The sequence below is a fragment of the Tursiops truncatus genome, chromosome 2 (assembly GCF_011762595.2).
Source record: "Tursiops truncatus isolate mTurTru1 chromosome 2, mTurTru1.mat.Y, whole genome shotgun sequence".
In the NCBI taxonomy this organism is placed as follows: Eukaryota; Metazoa; Chordata; class Mammalia; order Artiodactyla; family Delphinidae; genus Tursiops; species Tursiops truncatus.
In genome coordinates this window covers 54,171,488-54,192,004 of record NC_047035.1, presented here as the reverse complement: position 1 = coordinate 54,192,004, position 20,517 = coordinate 54,171,488, and the positions used below count along the sequence as shown (strand labels likewise).

The window sequence follows — 20,517 nt, the reverse complement described above, 5'->3', positions numbered from 1 at the left end:
GGATTAAACAAAAGAATGGATGTAAAATGCTTAACATATGGCACCTAGGTGCACTCAGTAAATGTTAGCTATTAATACCATCATTGTAATCTGAGAATTTATCAGACCAATGTACTTTTCCTCGTGGCATCTTGTTTAGTTTGTCTTACAGTCTAGTAATTGCAGTGGGATGAAAGTGTAACTGAACGTACACAGCATTAATAGGGTAATAGTGGGCAGGTATTGGTCTTGGGGAGTAAGAGTGGGGGAATCTGGCAGTAAACTTTGCTTGAAACATGGAGAGAGGATTAGGTAGAAAATATGGAAGAGGGATGATTGCATTTCCTAATACTAATCTCTCCTCCTCCAATTTGTTCTTCTCTCTGGCGTCAGAATGGTCTTTCTAATAAGAAAATCTGTATTCTTTTCTCTTCCTCCAGATCTTTCAGTGGTGTTCCATGGCTGGACTTATGGAATCCAAGCTCTTGCATAATGTACCGTGTCGGTTCTTCATGATCTCGCCTTGTCTGCCCATCCATTTCCACCATCTTTTACTACTTCTCCCTTAATGTGTGCTTTACTTCACCTTTTCCCCACTTATTCTTTCCCAAATTATGAACTGTGTAGAGTTTTCCAAGTACATCACAGATTCTGTTGCCACTCTGTTTTGCAGGAGTGATTCCCTCTGCCTCGAATGCACTCCCTTTCCTTTTGATCTGCTCAATTTTTACTGCAAGTCTCTCTTCAAAGGTGCTTCTTCTCTTAACCCTCACAGACTCCAAAGGTAGATTTAGACACTTTGTTCCACTGTGCTATGCAGAGTCCTCCATCATGGTACTTATCATGATACATTTCTGTCTTTCCCACTACATTATAAGAAGGGACTGTGACTGTCAACTCTACCACATACTTTCCCCAGGACTTGCTTATGCACTTAAGCCTCACAATTTCACAAAAATCTTTTTATGTAGGTAGAGGATAGTAGTCATCACATTTTACAACTGGGGAACTAGAAACACACAGCTTTTAAATGGCTTCCCTAAAGTCACGTAACTAGAAAATGGCAGATCTAGGATTTAGATAAAGGATTTCTGGATCCAAGATTATTTTTTCCATTGTTGAAATATTAAATTATAGTAAAACCACAGATATTTATAGAGTAGCAACTATGTTCAGATCTTAGTGTTGTATTCTATAGATGATAAAAATTTTTTAAAGACCCACGATTTTTTAAAGGTGCTCTTGATCTCTTGACTAATACTAGGACAATGTTGTTTTCACCTGCTGGTAATTAACATATAGTAAGCATTAAAATGTATTTATCATTGGATGGATGGTTGAATGTTATGAAACAATTTTTCACATATTTAGGTATGGGGCAATCATTCTGACTTACACGTGATTTGACTTGAACTTTATGCTACATAGAATGGCCTGTCACACACGCATTGCATATCTGCTTTAACCATTAAAGAAAAGAATGCATTTAAAAATCAAAATGGAGTAACTGTGGTTCAGGCATTCAGAATGGAGCTGGGTGGCCATTGTGGATGTGGTTTCAGACACATTCCTGCATCACTGAGAACGTGAATTTTCTGAACTATATCAATCTCAAAGATACCACCAGTGGTTCTCAAAACAATAGCTGCTAGCAGCTGCCAGCTGTAAACTTATGTCTCAAGAACTCCCCTTGTAACTATGTAACCATTTTGGACACACACCAATCCTTGCTTAACAAGCACCCTTACTTATTGCCAGATTCAATTCTAACTCTTGACAAACAATTTATGTAATTTTGCAGTTTTTGCCTATATTAGCCTACCCCATTTTGTGGTCTGGTGGAACACAATTCTAGGGCTTCTTGTATCTGTGTCTCCTGGGCTAAAGTCCTCAGTTTGGCTCAAATAAAGCTCTTTTCTATTCCTATTATAGATTGTTTATTGATTATTTGTGTGGACAAATGCATGGTGATTATCAAGGTAAATCTTTGATATTGACTTGCAGATAAATTTGATCAGTTAGTGAGTCCTTTTTGCACCTATTTCAGGTTTAGGGGAATTTTTCTGGATTTCAGTTTTGCAGACATTTAGGAAGATGGGTTGATAGGATATATTATAAAATAAAATGGCATAATTCAGATTAAAAAACAAAACAGAGGCAGCATAAAAGTAATTAATACTAACAGACATGAGATAAACTAATCAGAGTTACATTTATAAGAAAGTCTGGTAGCCAAGGTGAAAAGCATATGCACATTAAGGTACAGTTTTTTGAAAGAAGGCATATAAGTTTATTTGTTGAGATAAGTTCCCTAGGACTATAAACTTGAGGTGATTAATGAGTTTGGCTAGATATTGTCTGTTCACTTCCAAGCAGTTGTCTTCAGAGGAAGATCTCATAGATAAAATAACATCTCTATCCATATATCCTCCACCATATTTGAACCCATGGGAAATCGGTGTCAAACTGTCACTTTCAGATGTCCTGTAATTATAGCCAACTGCTCCAGGTTTTGTGAGGCCTGAAGTTTAGAGGCTTCCTCTAAGAAAAACAATTTAAGTTATGGATATAAAATTGAGTACAAAAGTTTATATTTATTTACAATAAAAAAGAAATCATAACAAATTACAGATTTGTAAAAACTAATATATGTATCACAAATTTTTTTTTACAGGTTCTTTGACTTTGGCTTCCACAAGGATATTATTTTTCTTATGTTAAAGAAAAAAATTGAAGATCCTTGGACCTAATTGGAGAGTTAAGCAGGGAATCTAATCCAATACAGTGACTAACTTTTTAAAAGGGACTTTTTTTCCTGTTTGCCTTTAGGCGTTATCCCAAAACAGCAGAAAGTATTAGCCAGAGAACAGATATCCTTTTGTGAAGCCAGTAAGTGCTTTAAAGTTTAGTGATCTCCATTACCATGGTAGCAAATGACTGTTTGGCTAGGCTCTTAGGGCATTTATAGTCTCCTCTGTAATTTCAGCCATGGTACTGTGTACTTTGTTACTTCTAGGCAGCTTTCAGCATTTGTCTTCATTCTACTAGATACAAAGTCTTCCTACTTTTTGCTTCTCATGTCACAATTCAACATTGTGAAAATCTTATCCTTTCAGATAAAGGGAAATTACATATAACTGTTAGGTGTAACTCAGGAAGCATGTCCAGGACAGCTCCTACAGATACTTCTTTAACGAATCCTGATTCAATATTATATTATCTATTATATTATAGATGGCTTTTTCTTTAAAATGAGAAAGATATTTCCTGTGCAGGACATGTAATCACCATGGAATATATAGCCATCAAATCAACTCCACGACTTAATGCTATTTTCCCAAGTGGCTAACCTAATAACTTTGATTTGAGCCTGCATTTTGGCAAAAGGAAAGTGGTAAACATTTAACATATAATAGACACATGATTCATGGCTTTGGGGTGCTACAGAAGCAAAGGGGATTTGAGACATATTCAGGTAGCCTGATAGAAAAATGATAAAATGATCAGTGATATATTAAAAGTTATTAATACCCAAGAAATATCAGTTATTAAAGTATATGCCTGTATTCTGAGATCATTACAGAAACCAAAGGCAGTGCTTTTGCTGATTCATCTGCTAAACAAGTAGTTCTTGTTATCCTATCCATATGGGCACCACTAATTTGATGTCTATCCTCATCAAGCTTTCAGAAGGACAATCAGCTAAATTTAGACAGACTCTAATTGCCAAATGGTAATTTTATAACTTCACTATTTTCTCCCTCATTTACCAGTTATAATATAAGAAAACTCGGGGGTACGGAAGATGGCGGAAGAGTAAGACGCGGAGATCACCTTCCTCTCCACAGATACACCAGAAATACATCTACACGTGGAACAACTCCTGCAGAACACCTACTGAAGGCTGGCAGAAGACCTCAGACCTCCCAAAAGGCAAGAAACTCCCCACGTACCTGGGTAGGGCAATAGGAAAAAAGAATAAACAGAGACAAAAGAATAGGGACGGCACCTGCACCAGTGGGAGGGAGCTGTGAAGGAGGAAAAGTTTCCACACACTAGGAAGCCCCTTCGCGGGCGGAGACTGCGGGAGGCGGAGGGGGGAGCTTCGAAGCCGCGGAGGAGTGCACAGCAACGGGTGCGGAGGGCAAAGCGGGGAGATTCCCGCACAGAGGATCGGTGCCGACCGGCACTCACCAGCCCGAGAGGCTTGTCTGCTCACCCGCCGGGACGGGCGGGGCTGCGAGCTGAGGCTCTGAGGCTAGGGTTTCGGTTTCGGACGGAGCGCAGGGAGAGGACTGGGGTTGGCGGCTTGAACATAGCCTGAAGGGGTTAGTGCACCACAGCTAGCCGGGAGGGAGTCCGGGGAAAAGCCTGCACCTGCCGAAGAGGCAAGAGACTTTTTCTTCCCTCTTTGTTTCCTGGTGCGTGAGGAGAGGGGTTTAAGAACGCTGCTTAAAGGAACTCCAGAGACGGGCGCGAGCCGCGGCTAAAAGCGCGAACCCCAGAGACGGGCGCGAGCCGCGGCTGAAAGCGCGGACCCCAGAGACGGGCGCGAGCCGCGGCTGAAAGCGCGGACCCCAGAGACGGGCGCGAGCCGCGGCTGAAAGCGCGGACCCCAGAGACGGGCGCGAGCCGCGGCTGAGGGCGCGGACCCCAGAGACGGGCGCGAGCCGCGGCTGAGGGCGCTGACTCCAGAGACGGGCGCAAGCCGCGGCTGGAGGCGCGGACCCCAAGGCGGGCGGGAGACGTTGGGGCTGCTGCTGCCGCCACCAAGGGGCCTGTGTGCGAGCGCAGGTCGCTCTCCGCTCCCCTCTTCCGCGGAGCCTGTGCAGCCCGCCACTGCCGGGTTCCCGGGATCCGGGGACGACTTCCCCGGGAGAGCGCACGGCGGGCCTCGGGCTGGTGCAGAGTCACGCCGGACTTTGCCGCCGCAGGCCCGCCCCGCATTCCGTGCCCCTCCCTCCCCGCCGCCGGCCTCCGTACGCCAGAACCCCCGAATCAGCGGCTCCTTTAACCCCGTCCTGTCTGAGCAAAAAACAGACGCCCTCCAGCGACCTACACGCAGAGGCAGGGCCAAATCCAAAGCTGAGCCCCTGTGAGCTGTGAGAACAAAGAAGAGAAAGGGAAATCTCTCCCAGCAGCCTCAGAAGCAGCGGATTAAAGCTCCGCAATCAACTTGATGTACCCTGCATCTGTGGAATACATGAATAGACAGCCAATCATCCCAAATTAAGGAGGTGGACTTTGGGAGCAAGATCTATGATTTTTCTCCCTATTCCTCTTTTTGTGAATGTGTATGTGTATGCTTCTGTGTGAGATCTTGTCTGTATAGTCTTGCTTCCACCATTTGTCCTAGGTTCTATCCGTCCATGGTTTTTTCTTAAAATTTTTTTTCTTAATAATCAATTTTAATTTTAAGAACGTTATTATACTTTACCTTCGTCCTTTCTTTCTTTCTTTCTTTCCTTCCTTCCTTCCCACCTTTAGACAACGAATCATCCCAAATTGAGGAGGTGGTCTCTGACAGCAAGATTTATGATTTTTCCCCCTTTACCTCTTTTTGTGAGGGTGTATGTGTACGCTTCTGTGTAAGACTTTGTCTGTATAGCTTTGCTTCCAACATTTGTCCTAAGGTTCTATCCGTCCCTTTTTTTTTTTTTTTCTAATTAAGAATTTTTTAATTCAATAACTTTATTATACTCTATTTTATTTTTACTGTATCTTCTTTCTGTTTTCCCTTCTTTCCCTCCTTCCTTCCTTCCTCCCTCCCTCCTTTCGTTCCTTCTTGCCTTCTTTCCTTCCTTGCTTCTTTCTTTCTTCCTTCCTTCCTTCCTTCCTTCCCTCCTTCCTTCCCTCCTTTAGACAACGAATCATCCCAAATTGAGGAGGTGGTCTCTGACAGCAAGATTTATGATTTTTCCCCCTTTACCTCTTTTTGTGAGGGTGTATGTGTACGCTTCTGTGTAAGACTTTGTCTGTACAGCTTTGCTTCCAACATTTGTCCTAAGGTTCTATCCGTCCTTTTTTTTTTCTAATTAAGAATTTTTTAATTCAATAACTTTATTATACTTTATTTTATTTTTACTGTATCTTCTTTCTTTTTGTTTTTCCTTCTTTCCCTCCTTCCTTCCTCCCTCCCTCCCTCCCTCCTTTCGTTCCTTCTTGCCTTCTTTCCTTCTTTGCTTCTTTCTTTCTTTCTTCCTTCCTTCCTTCCTTCCTTCCCTCCTTCCTTCCCTCCTTTCCTTCTTTCTTTCCTCATACGTCTACTAATTCCCTCTACTTTTTCTCCCTTTTATTCTGAGCCGTGTGGATGAAAGGCTCTTGGTGCTCCAGCCAGGAGGCAGGGCTCTGCCTCTGAGGTAGGAGAGCCAACTTCAAGACACTGGTTCACAAGAGACCTCCCAGCTCCAGATAATATCAAACGGCGAAAATCTCCCAGAGACCTCCATCTTAACACCAGCACCCAGCTTCACTCAACGACCAGCAAGCCACAGTGCTGGACAACCTGTGCCAAACAACTAGCAAAACAGGAACACAACCCCACCCATTAGCAGAGAGGCTGCCTAAAATCATAATAAGGCCACAGACACCCCAAAACACACCACCAGACGTGAACCTGCCCACTAGAGAGACAAGATCCAGCCTCTTCCACCACAACACAGGCACTAGTCCCCTCCACCAGGAAGCCTACACAACCCACTGAACCAACCTTAGCCACTGGAGACAGACATCAAAAACAGGAGGAACTACGAACCTGCAGCCTGCAAAAAGGAGACCCCAAACACAGTAAGATAAGCAAAATGAGAAAACAGAAAAACACACAGCAGATAAAGGAGCAAGATAAAAATGCACCAGACCTAACAAATGAAGAGGAAATAGGCAGTCTACCTGAAAAAGAATTCAGAATAATGATAGTAAGGTTGATCCGAAATCTTGGAGATAGAATGGACAATAGAATGGACAAAATGCAAGAATCAGTTAACAAGGACCTAGAAGAACTAAAGATGAAACAAGCAACGATGAACAACACAATAAATGAAATTAAAAATACTCTAGATGGGATCAATAGCAGAATAACTGAGGCAGAAGAACGGATAAGTGACCTGGAAGATAAAATAGTGGAAATAACTACTGCAGAGCAGAATAAAGAAAAAAGAATGAAAAGAACTGAGGACAGTCTCAGAGACCTCTGGGACAACATTAAACGCACCAACATTCGAATTATAGGGGTTCCAGAAGAAGAAGAGAAAAAGAAAGGGACTGAGAAAATATTTGAAGAGATTATAGTTGAAAACTTCCCTAATATGGGAAAGGAAATAGTTAATCAAGTCCAGGAAGCACAGAGAGTCCCATACAGGATAAATACAAGGAGAAATACGCCAAGACACATATTAATCAAACTGTCAAAAATTAAATACAAAGAAAGCATATTAAAAGCAGCAAGGGAAAAACAACAAATAACACATAAGGGAATCCCCATAAGGTTAACAGCTGATCTTTCAGCAGAAACCCTACAAGCCAGAAGGGAGTGGCAGGACATACTGAAAGTGATGAAGGAGAAAAACCTGCAACCAAGACTACTCTACCCAGCAAGGATCTCATTCAGATTTGATGGAGAAATTAAAACCTTTACAGACAAGCAAAAGCTGAGAGAGTTCAGCACCACCAAACCAGCTTTACAACAAATGCTAAAGGATCTTCTCTAGGCAAGAAACACAAGAGAAGGAAAAGACCTATAATAACGAACCCAAAACAATATGGAAAATGGGAATAGGAACATACATATCGATAATTACCTTAAATGTAAATGGACTAAATGCTCCCACTAAAAGACACAGATTAGCTGAATGGATACAAAAACAAGACCCTTACATATGCTGTCTACAAGAGACCCACTTCAGACCTAGAGACACATACAGACTAAAAGTAAGGGGATGGAAAAAGATATTCCATGCAAATGGAAACCAAAAGAAAGCTGGAGTAGCAATTCTCATATCAGACAAAATAGACTTTAAAATAAGGACTATTAAAAGAGACAAAGAAGGACACTACATAATGATCAAGGGATCGATCCAAGAAGAAGATATAACAATTGTAAATATTTATGCACCCAACATAGGAGCACCTCAATACATAAGGCAAATACTAACAGCCATAAAAGGGGAAATTGACAGTAACACATTCATAGTAGGGGACTTAAACACCCCACTTTCACCCATGGACAGATCATCCAAAATGAAAATAAATAAGGAAACACAAGCTTTAAATGATACATTAAACAAGATGGACTTAATTGATATTTATAGGACACTCCATCCAAAAACAACAGAATACACATTTTTCTCAAGTGCTCACGGAACATTCTCCAGGATAGATCATATCTTGGGTCACAAATCAAGCCTTGGCAAATTTAAGAAAATTGAAATTGTATCAAGTATCTTTTCTGACCACAACGCCATGAGACTAGATATCAATTACAGGAAAAGATCTGTAAAAAATACAAACACATGGAGGCTAAACAATACACTACTTAATAATGAAGTGATCACTGAAGAAATCAAAGAGGAAATCAAAAAATACCTAGAAACAAATGACAATGGAGACACAACGACCCAAAACCTGTGGGATGCAGCAAAAGCAGTTCTAAGGGGGAAGTTTATAGCAATACAAGCCCACCTTAAGAAGCAGGAAACATCTAGAATAAACAACCTAACCTTGCACCTCAAGCAATTAGAGAAAGAAGAACAAAAAAACCCCAAAGCTAGCAGAAGGAAAGAAATCATAAAAATCAGATCAGAAATAAATGAAAAAGAAATGAAGGAAACAATAGCAAAGATCAATGAAACTAAAAGCTGGTTCTTTGAGAAGATAAACAAAATAGATAAACCACTAGCCAGACTTATCAAGAAAAAAAGGGAGAAGACTCAAATCAATAGAATTAGAAATGAAAAAGGAGAGGTAACAACTGACACTGCAGAAATAAAAGAGATCATGAGAGATTACTACAAGCAACTCTATGCCAATAAAATGGACAATCTGGAAGAAATGGACAAATTCTTAGAAATGCACAACCTGCCAAGACTGAATCAGGAAGAAATAGAAAATATGAACAGACCAATCACAAGCACTGAAATTGAAACTGTGATTAAAAATCTTCCAACAAAGAAAAGCCCAGGACCAGATGGCTTCACAGGCGAATTCTATCAAACATTTAGAGAAGAGCTAACACCTATCCTTCTCAAACTCTTCCAAAATATAGCAGAGGGAGGAACACTCCCAAACTCATTCTACGAGGCCACCATCACCTTGATACCAAAACCAGGCAAGGATGTCACAAAGAAAGAAAACTACAGACCAATATCACTGATGAACATAGATGCAAAAATCCTCAACAAAATACTAGCAAACAGAATCCAACAGCACATTAAAAGGATCATACACCATGATCAGGTGGGGTTTGTTCCAGGAATGCAAGGATTCTTCAATATACGCAAATCTATCAATGTGATAAACCATATTAACAAACTGAAGGAGAAAAACCATATGATCATCTCAATAGATGCAGAGAAAGCTTTTGACAAAATTCAACACCCATTTATGATAAAAACCCTGCAGAAAGTAGGCATAGAGGGAACTTTCCTCAACATAATAAAGGCCATATACGACAAGCCCACAGCAAACATCATCCTCAATGGTGAAAAACTGAAAGCATTTCCACTAAGATCAGGAACAAGACAAGGGTGCCCACTCTCACCCCTCTTATTCAACATAGTTTTGGAAGTTTTAGCCACAGCAATCAGAGAAGAGAAGGAAATAAAAGGAATCCAAATCGGAAAAGAAGAAGTAAAGCTGTCACTGTTTGCAGATGACATGATCCTATACATAGAGAATCCTAAAGATGCTACCAGAAAACTACTAGAGCTAATCAATGAATTTGGTAAAGTAGCAGGATACAAAATTAATGCACAGAAATCTCTGGCATTCCTATATACTAATGATGAAAAATCTGAAAGTGAAATCAAGAAAACACTCCCATTTACCATTGCAACAAAAAGAATAAAATATCTAGGAATAAACCTACCTAAGGAGACAAAAGACTTGTATGCAGAAAACTATAAGACACTGATGAAAGAAATTAAAGATGATACAAATAGATGGAGACATATACCATGTTCTTGGATTGGAAGAATCAACATTGTGAAAATGACTCTACTACCCAAAGCAATCTATAGATTCAATGCAATCCCTATCAAACTACCACTGGCATTTTTCACAGAACTAGAACAAAAAATTTCGCAATTTGTATGGAAACACAAAAGACCCCGAATAGCCAAAGCAATCTTGAGAACAAAAAAAGGAACTGGAGGAATCAGGCTCCCTGACTTCAGACTATACTACAAAGCTACAGTTATCAAGACAGTATGGTACTGGCACAAAAACAGAAAGATAGATCAATGGAACAGGATAGAAAGCCCAGAGATAAACCCATGCACATATGGACACCTTATCTTTGATAAAGGTGGCAGGAATGTACAGTGGAAAAAGGACAGCCTCTTCAATAAATGGTGCTGGGAAAACTGGACAGGTACATGTAAAAGAATGAAATTAGAACACTCCCTAACACCATACACAAAAATAAGCTCAAAATGGATTAAAGACCTAAATATAAGGCCAGAAACTATCAAACTATTAGAGGAAAACATAGGCAGAACACTCTATGACATAAATCACAGCAAGATTCTTTCTGACCCACCCCCTAGAGTAATGGAAATAAAAACAAAAATAAACAAATGGGACCTAATGAAACTTCAAAGCTTTTGCACAGCAAAGGAAACCATAAACAAGACCAAAAGACAACCCTCAGAATGGGAGAAAATATTTGCAAATGAAGCAACTGACAAAGGATTAATCTCCAAAATTTACAAGCAGCTCATGCAGCTCAACAACAAAAAAACAAACAACCCAATCCAAAAATGGGCAGAAGACCTAAATAGACATTTCTCCAAAGAAGATATACAGACTGCCAACAAACACATGAAAGAATGCTCAACATCATTAATCATTAGAGAAATGCAAATCAAAACTACAATGAGATATCATCTCACACCAGTCAGAATGGCCATCATCAATAAATCTAGAAACAATAAATGCTGGAGAGGGTGTGGAGAAAAGGGAACCCTCTTGCACTGCTGGTGGGAATGTGAATTGGTTCAGCCACTATGGAGAACAGTATGGAGGTTCCTTAAAAAAACTACAAATAGAACTACCATATGACCCAGCAATCCCACTACTGGGCATATACCCTGAGAAAACCGAAATTCAAAAAGACTCATGTACCAAAATGTTCATCGCAGCTCTATTTACAATAGCCCGGAGATGGAAACAACCTAAGTGCCCATCATCGGATGAATGGATAAAGAAGATGTGGCACATATATACAATGGAATATTACTCAGCCATAAAAAGAAACGAAATTGAGCTATTTGTAATGAGGTGGATAGACCTAGAGTCTGTCATACACAGTGAAGTGGGTCAGAAAGAAAAGGACAAATACAGTATGCTGACACATATATATGGAATTTAAGAAAAAAAAAATGTCATGAAGAGCCTAGGGGTAGGGCAGGAATAAAGACGCAGACCTCCTAGAGAACGGACTTGAGGTTATGGGGAGGGGGAAGGGTGAGCTGTGGCGGGGCGGGAGAGAGTCATGGACATATACACACTAACAAACGTAGTAAGGTAGATAGCTGGTGGGAAGCAGCCGCATGGCACAGGGATATTGGCTCGGTGCTCTGTGACAGCCTGGAGGGGTGGGATGGGGAGGGTGGGGGGGGGAGACGCAGGAGGGAAGAGATGTGGGAACATATGTATATGTATAGCTGATTCACTTTGTTATGGGGCAGAAACTAACACACCATTGTGAAGTAATTATACCCTAATAAAGATGTTAAAAAAATAAAAAAAAAAAAAAAAAAAACGTAAAAAAAAAAAAAAAGAAAACTCTTTTTCCCCTTTAATTTACTTATTCATTTTTTAATGGAAGTATAGATTCAGAGATTTCTTTTTATTCCATGAGTATTTTGTTACTATCATTATTTTATTTTAACGCTCTGTTTCATATTTACAGTGGAAACCCTTCAAACTGATTCCTATTCCTTTTGGCATACCTCCATCATTATTGTGAGCACCATCTTACTTTCTGGAACTACAAGATGTTCCAGGCTTTTTATTTTTCCTGCCTCAACACTAAGTCAACTGTATTTCCAAGGAAGTCAGTTCCTTTTAATGGGGGATGGTATTTAGAAACCAAGATCAGGATTAAGATTGTCTCATTGCCGCTGGGTGTCTTTGTTTCTAGGCCTTTTCAACAGGCAGAACGAAGAGATATAAATATATCTACATCCATTTATTTTTCCTTGCTCTACTATCTATCTATCTATCTATCTCTTAAAACCCATGAGTTTATGCTGATAACTTTCATCCAATTCAGCACGAGAGGATTCATTCTAGCCTTCCCCTTTTCATATTTGTAACTGCCTTCTCCAAAAGTGAGAAACCTGGCTTCTTTAATTCTCTAGATATTTAATCATTTCCTCAGTCCTACAATGCATAGAAAGTAGTTTCAGAATTGCTAACTCACACTGCCATCAAAAACCCTCTAACTAGAGTTCCATGTTTGTTTACAGTTCTTTTTGGTTTTAGACTTGGGGTATATAGTCAGACTACTATGTTTTTTTGTTTTTTTAACATCTTTATTGGAGTATAATTGCTTTACAATGGTGTGTTACTTCCTGCTTTATAACAGAGTGAATCAGTTATACATATGTTCCCATATCTCTTCCCTCTTGTGTCTCTCTCCCTCCCACCCTCCCTATCCCACCCCTCTAGGTGGTCACAAAGCAGTGAGCTGATCTCCCTGTGCCATGCTGATGCTTCCCAATAGCTACCTATTTTACATTTGGTAGTGTATATATGTCCATGCCACTCTCTCACTTTGTCCCAGCTTACCCTTCCCCCTCCCCATATCCTCAAATCCTTTCTCTAGTAGGTCTGTGTCTTTATTCCCGTCTTACCCCTAGGTTCTTCATGACATTTTTTTTTCTTAAATTCCATATATATGTGTTAGCATACGGTATTTGTCTTTCTCTTTCTGACTTACTTCACTCCGTATGACAGACTGTAGGTCCACCCACCTCACTACAAATAACTCAATTTCGTTTCTTTTTATGTCTGAGTAATATTCCATTGTATATATATGCCACATCTTCTTTATCCATTCATCTGATGATGGACACTTAGGTTGCTTCCATCTCCTGGCTATTGTAAATAGAGCTGCAATGAACATTGTTGTACATGACTCTTTTTGAATTATGGTTTTCTCAGGGTATATGCCCAGTAGTGGCATTGCTGGGTCATATGGTAGTTCTATTTGTAGGTTTTTAAGAAACCTCCATACTGTTTTCCATAGTGGCTGTATCAGTTTTATTCCGACCAGTAATGAAAGAGTGTTCCCTTTTCTCCACACCCTCTCTAGCATTTATTGTTTCTAGAGTTTTTGATGATGGCCATTCTGACCGGTGTGAGATGATATCTCATTGTAGTTTTGATTAACATTTCTCTGATGATTAATGATGTTGAGCATACTTTCATGTGTTTGTTGGCAATCTGTATATCTTCTTTGGAAAAATGTCTATTTAGGTCTTCTGCTTATTTTTTGGATTGGGTTGTTTGGTTTTTTTGTTATTGAGCTTCATGAGCTGCTTATAAATTTTGGAGATTAATCCTTTGTTAGTTGCTTCATTTGGAAATATTTTCTCCTATTCTGAGGGTTGTCTTTTGGCCTTGTTTATGGTTTCCTTTGCTGTGCAAAAGCTTTGAAGTTTCATTAGGTCCCATTTGTTTATTATTTTTTTTAATTTCCATTTCTCTAGGAGGTGGGTCAAAAAGGATCTTGCTGTGATTTATGTCATAGAGTGTTCTGCCTATGTTTTCCTCTAAGAGTTTGATAGATTCTGGCCTTACATTTAGATCTTTAATCCATTTTGAGCTTATTTTTGTGTATGGTGTTAGGGAGTGTTCTAATCTCATACTTTTACATGTACCTGTCCAGTTTTCCCAGCACCACTTATTGAAGAGGCTACCTTTTCTCCACTGTACATTCTTGCCTCCTTTATCAAAGATAAGGTGACCATATGTGCATGGATTTAGCTCTGGGCTTTCTCTCCTGTTCCATTGATCTATCTTTCTGTTTTTGTGCCAGTACCATACTGTCTTGATTACTGTAGATTTGTAGTATAGTCTGAAGTCAGGGAGCCTGATTCTTCCAGCTCCATTTTTCGTTCTCAAGATTGCTTTGGCTATTCAGGGTCTTTTGTGTTTCCATACAAATTGTGAAATTTTTTGTTCTAGTTCTGTGAAAAATGCCAGTGGTAGTTTGATAGGGATTGCATTGAATCTGTAGATTGCTTTGGGTAGTAGAGTCATCTTCACAATGTTGATTCTTCCATTCCAAGAACATGATATACCTCTCCATCTATTTGTATCATCTTTAATTTCTTTCATCAGTGTCTTATAATTTTCTGCATACAGTTCTTTTTTCTCCTTAGGTAGGTTTATTCCTAGATATTTTATTCTTTTTGTTGCAATGGTAAATGGGAGTGTTTTCTTAATTCTTTTTCAGATTTTTCATCATTAGTGTATAGGAATGCAAGAGATTTCTGTGCATTAATTTTGTATCCTGATACTTTACCAACTTCATTGATTAGCTCTAGTAGTTTTCTGGTAGCATCTTTAGGATTCTCTATGTATAATATCATGTCATCTGCAAACAGTGACAGCTTTACTTCTTCTTTTCTGATTTGGATTCCTTTTATTTCTTTTCTTCTTTGATTGCTGTGGCTAAAACTTCCAAAACTATGTTAAATAAGAGTGGTGAGAGTGGGCAACCTTGTCTTGTTTCTTAGTGGAAATGGTTTCAGTTTTTCACAGTTGAGGACGATGTTGGCTGTGGGTTTGTCATATATGGCCTTTATTATGTAGAGGAAAGTTCCCTCTATGCCTTCTTTCTGCAGGGATTTTATCATAAATTGTGTTGAATTTTGTTGAATACTTTCTCTGCATCTACTGAGATGATCATATGGATTTTATCCTTCAATTTGTTAATATGGTGTATCACGTTGATTGATTTCTGTATATTGAATCCTTGCATTCCTGGAATAAACCCCACTTGATCATGGTGTATGATCCTTTTAATGTGCTGTTGGATTCTGTTTGCTAGTATTTTGTTGAGGATTTTTACATCTATGTTCATCAGTGATATTGGCCTGTAGTTTTCTTTCTTTATGACATCTTTGTCTGGTTTTGGTATCAGGGTGATGGTGGCCTCGTAAAATGAGTTTGGGAGTGTTTCTCCCTCTGGTATATTTTGGTAGAGTTTGAGAAGGATAGGTGTTAGCTCTTCTCTGAATGTTTGATAGAATTCACCTGTAAAGCCATCTGGTCCTGGGCTTTTGTTTGTTTTAAGATTTTTAATCACAGTTTCAATTTCAGTGCTTGTGACTGGTCTGTTCATATTTTCTATTTCTTCCTGATTCAGTCTTGGCAGGTTGTGCATTTCTAGGAATTTGTCTATTTCTTCCAGGTTGTCCATTTTTTTTGCCATAGAGTTGCTTGTAGTAATCTCTCATGATCTTTTGTAATTCTGCAGTGTCAGTTGTTACTTCTCCTTTTTCATTTTTAATTCTATTGATTTGAGTCTTCTCCCTTTATTTCTTGATGAGTCTGGCTAATGGTTTATCAATTTTGTTTATGTTCTCAAAGAACCAGCTTTTAGTTTTATTGATCTTTGCTATCATTTCCTTCATTTCTTTTTCATTTATTTCTGATCTGATCTTTATGATTTCTTTCCTTCTGCTAACTTTGGGGTTTTTTTTTGTTCTTTCTCTAATTGCTTTAGGTGCAAGGTTAGGTTGTTTATTTCAGATGTTTCCTGTTTCTTAAGGTAGGATTTTATTGCTCTAAACTTCCCTCTTAGAACTGCTTTTCCTGCATCCCATAGGTTTTGGGTCGTCGTGTCTTCATTCTCATTTGTTTCTAGGTATATTTTGATTTCCTCTTTGATTTCTTCAGTGATCACTTCGTTATTAAGTAGTGTATTGTTTAGCCTCCATGTGTTTGTATTTTTTACAGATCTTTTCCTGTAATTGATATCTAGTCTCATAGTGTTGTGGTCGGAAAAGATACTTGATACAATTTCAATTTTCTTAAATTTACCAAGGTTTGATTTGTGACCCAAGATATGATCTATCCTGGAGAATGTTCCATAAGCACTTGAGAAAGATGTGTATTCTGTTGTTTTTGGATCGAATGTCCTATAAATATCAATTAATCCATCTTGCTTAATGTATCATTTAAAGCTTGTGTTTCCTTATTTATTTTCATTTTAGATGATCTGTCCATTGGTAAAAGTGGGGTGTTAAAGTCCCCTACTATGAATGTGTTACTGTCGATTTCCCCTTTTATGGCTGTTAGTATTTGCCTTATGTATTGAGGTGCTCCTATGTTGGGTGCATAAATATTTAGAATTGTTATATCTTCTTCTTGGATCGATCCCTTGATCATTATGTAGTTTCCTTCTCTGTTTCTTGTAATAGTCTTTATTTTAAAGTCTACTTTGTCTGATATTAGAATTGCTACACCAGCTTTCTTTTAATTTCCATTTGCATGGAATATCTCTTTCCATCCCCTCACTTTCATTCTGTATGTGTCCCTAGGTGTGAAGTGGGTCTCTTGTAGACAGCATATATATGGGTCTTGTTTTGTTTGTGTCTTTTGGTGGGAGCATTTAATCCATTTACATTTAAGGTAATTATCAATATGTATGTTCCAATTCCCATTTTCTTAATTGTTTTGGGTTTGTTATTGTAGGTCTTTTCCTTCTCTTGTGTTTCTTGCCTAGAGAAGTTCTTTTAGCATTTGTTGTAAAGCTGGTTTGGTGGTGCTGAACTCTCTCAGCTTTTGCTTGTCTGAAAGGTTTTAATTTCTCCATCAAATCTGAATGAGATCCTTGCTGGGTAGAGTAATCTTGGTTGTAGGTTTTTCTCCTTCATCACTTTAAATATGTCCTGCCACTCCTTTCTGGCTTGCACAATTTCTGCTGAAAGATCAGCTGTTAACCTTATGGGGATTCCCTTGTGTGTTATTTGTTGTTTTTCTCTTGCTGCCTTTAATATGTTTTCTTTGTATTTAATTTTTGACAATTTGATTAATATGTGTCTTGGCATGTTTCTCCTTGGATTTATCCTGTATGGGAGTCTCTGTGCTTCCTGGACTTGATTAACTATTTCCTTTCCCATATTAGGGAATTTTTCAACTATAACCTCTTCAAATATTTCCTCAGTCCCTTTCTTTTTCTCTTCTTCTTCTGGAACCCCTATAATTCGAATGTTGGTGTGTTTAATGTTGTCCCAGAGGTCTGAGACTGTCCTCAGTTCTTTTCATTCTTTTTTCTTTATTCTGCTCTGCAGTAGTTTTTTCCAGTATTTTATCTTCCAGGTCAGTTATCCGTTCTTCTGCCTCAGTTATTCTGCTATTGATCCCTTCTAGAGTATTTTTAATTTCATTTATTGTGTTGTTCATTGTTGCTTGTTTCATCTTTAGTTCTTCTAGATACTTGTTAAATGTTTCTTGCATTTTCTCTATTCTATTTCCAAGATTTTGGATCATCTTTACTATCATTATTCTGAATTCTTTTTCAGGTACACTGCCTATTTCCTCTTCATTTGTTAGGTCTGGTGAGTTTTTATCTTGCTCCTTCATCTGCTGTGTGTTTTTCTGTCTTCTCATTTTGCTTACTGTGTTTGGGGTCTTGTTTTTGCAGGCTGCAGGTTCGTAGTTCCCGTTGATTTTGGTGTCTGTCCCCAGTGGCTAAAGTTGGTTCAGTGGGTTGTGTAATCTTCCTGGTGGAGGGGACTAATGCCTGTGTTCTGGTGGATGAGGCTGGATCTTGTCCTTCTGGTGGGCGGGTGCACGTCTGATGGTGTGTTTTGGAGTGTCTGTGGCCTTATGATTAGGCAGCCTCTCTGCTAATGGGTGGGGCTGTGCTCCTGTCTTGCTAGTTGTTTGGCATAGGGTGTCCAGCACTGTAGCTTGCTGGTCGTTGAGTGAAGCTGGGTGTTGGTGTTGAGATGGAGGTCTTTGGGAGATTTCCGCCATTTCATATTATGTGGAGCTGGGAGGTCTCTTGTGGCCCAGTGTCCTAAAGTTGGCTCTCCCACCTCAGAGGCACAGCACTGACTCCTGGCTGGAGCACCAAGAGCCTTTCATCCACACAGTTCAGAATAAAAGGGAGAAAAAGTAGAAGGAAAGAAAGAAAGAGGATAAAATAAAATAAAGTAAGATAAAATAAAGTTATTAAAAAAATTATTATTAAACAAATTTTTTTTTAGAGTTAAAAAAAATGGACGGACAAAATCCTAGGACAAATGGTGAAAGCACAGCTATACAGACAAAATCTCACACAGAAGTGTATACATACACACTCACATAAAGAGGAAAAGGGGAAAAAATAATATATCTTGCTCTCAAAGTCTACCTCCTCAATTTGGGATGATTCGTTGTCTATTCATGTATTCCACAGATACAGGGTACGTCAAGTAGATTGTGGAGATTTAATCCGCTGCTTCTGAGGCTGCTGGGAGGGATTTCACTTTCTCTTCTTTGTTCGCACAGCTCCCGGGGTTCAGCGTTGGATTTGGCCCTGCCTCTGCGTGTAGGTCACCAGAAGGCATCTGTTCTTCACTCAGACAGAACGGGGTTAAAGGAGCAGCTTATTCGGGGGCAGTGGCTCACTCAGGCTGGGGGGAGGGAGGGGAATGGAGTGCGGGGCGAGCCTGCGGCGGCAGAGGCCGATGTGACGTTGCACCTGCCTGAGGCGTGCCGTGTGTTCTCATGGGGAAGTTGTCCCTGGATCACGGGACCCTGGCAGTGGTGGGCTGCACAGGCTCCCGGGAGGGAAGATGTGGATAGTGACTTGTGCTCGCACACAGGCTTCTTGGTGGCGGCAGCAGCAGCCTTAGTGTCTCATGCTCGTCTCTGGGGTCCGCGCTGATAGCCGCGGCTCGCGCCAGTCTCTGGAGTTCCTTTAAGCAGCGCTCTTAATCCCCTCTCCTCGTGTACCAGGAAACAAAGAGGGAAGAAAAAGCCTCTTGCCTCTTCGGCAGGTCCAGACTTTTTCCCGGGCTCCCTCTCATCTAGCCGTGGTGCACTAACCCCTTCAGGCTGTGTTCACGCCGCCAGTCCTTTCCCTGCCGTCCGACGGAAGCCCGAGCCTCCGCTCCCAGCCTCCGCCCGCCCCGGCGGGTGAAAAGACAAGCCTCTCGGGCTGGTGAGTGCCGGTCGGCAGCTACCCTCTGTGCAGGAATCTCTCCGCTTTTCCCTCCGCACCCCTGCTGCTGCACTCTCCTCTGTGGCTCCGAAGCTTCCCTCCTCTGCCACCCGCATTCTCTGCCCGCGAAGGGGCTTCCTAGTGTGTGGAAACCTTTCCTCCTTCACAGCTCCCTTCCACTGGTGCAGGTCCCGTCCCTATTCTTTTGTCTCTGTTTATTCTTTTTTCTTTTGCCCTACCTAGGTACGTGGGGGGTCTCTTGCGTTTTGGGAGGTCTGAGTTCTTCTGCCAGCGTTCAGTCGGTGTTCTGTAGGAGTTGTTCCACGTGTAGATGTATATCTTATGTATCTGTGGGGAGGAGGGTTTTCTCCGCGTCTTACTTTTCCGCCATCTTCCCCCTCTCTCCCAGACTACTGTGTTTTAAAGTTACTCAGGTTAGTCCTAATTTTCCCCTTTGGTATGGTTATTTATGTGTTTACTTATTTAATTTGGGATATAGTTTGGGATATAGTTATGTTATATTGTTACTGTTATTTGAGGTTTTGTTCTCCTAGTGTTTTTAATTTTATTTTTGAATACATAAAACAACATGATTCAAAAAGTCAATGTCAAAATTTGTATTAAATGTATATTCACGAAAGAGTCACTGCCCTCTCCACAGTCCCTTCCATTTTGTTCCCCTTAACACCTGTATGTAACTAATCTCATTAGTTTCTGATTCATCCTTCCTGCACTTCTTTTTTTAAACATAAGAAAAATATAAAACAGTTTAAGAACTGGCATGTCACCCTTGCATAGGGATTATAGTAATCTTTTCTATATCATTTCAGTTTTAGTAATATGTGCCAACAAAGCAAGTACTATTGGCTTTGTTCCTATTGCCTTGTGATAGTAGTGGATTCAGTAAAATGATAATTATATTTTTGGAGGTTTGTCATTGTTGGATCCCTAAATTGGCCCAATTGGACTTCTTAACTTTTTCACTGTCTTACCTTTTCACACTATCAGCATTCGTTATGGTTTATATTTGAGTATGGCTTAAACTGATAGGCTTCCCCTGAACAGTTCTTTCCCTTCTTATCTTTTGGAAGTTTGCTGTTGTGAATAATCTATTCAATTTGAACTGACATAAGAATTTTACCTTTTCCTCATAT

The 20,517-nt window shown here is 39.9% G+C and overlaps 1 non-coding gene across 1 annotated transcript; it reads right to left on the bottom strand.

The window, feature by feature from the left end:
- Positions 1–20,116: 20,116 nt before the first annotated feature.
- On the bottom strand, positions 20,117–20,224 carry LOC117311302 (U6 spliceosomal RNA). Its single transcript, XR_004525516.1, has one exon. It is a non-coding gene; the product is annotated as a U6 spliceosomal RNA (small nuclear RNA).
- Positions 20,225–20,517: the final 293 nt, after the last annotated feature.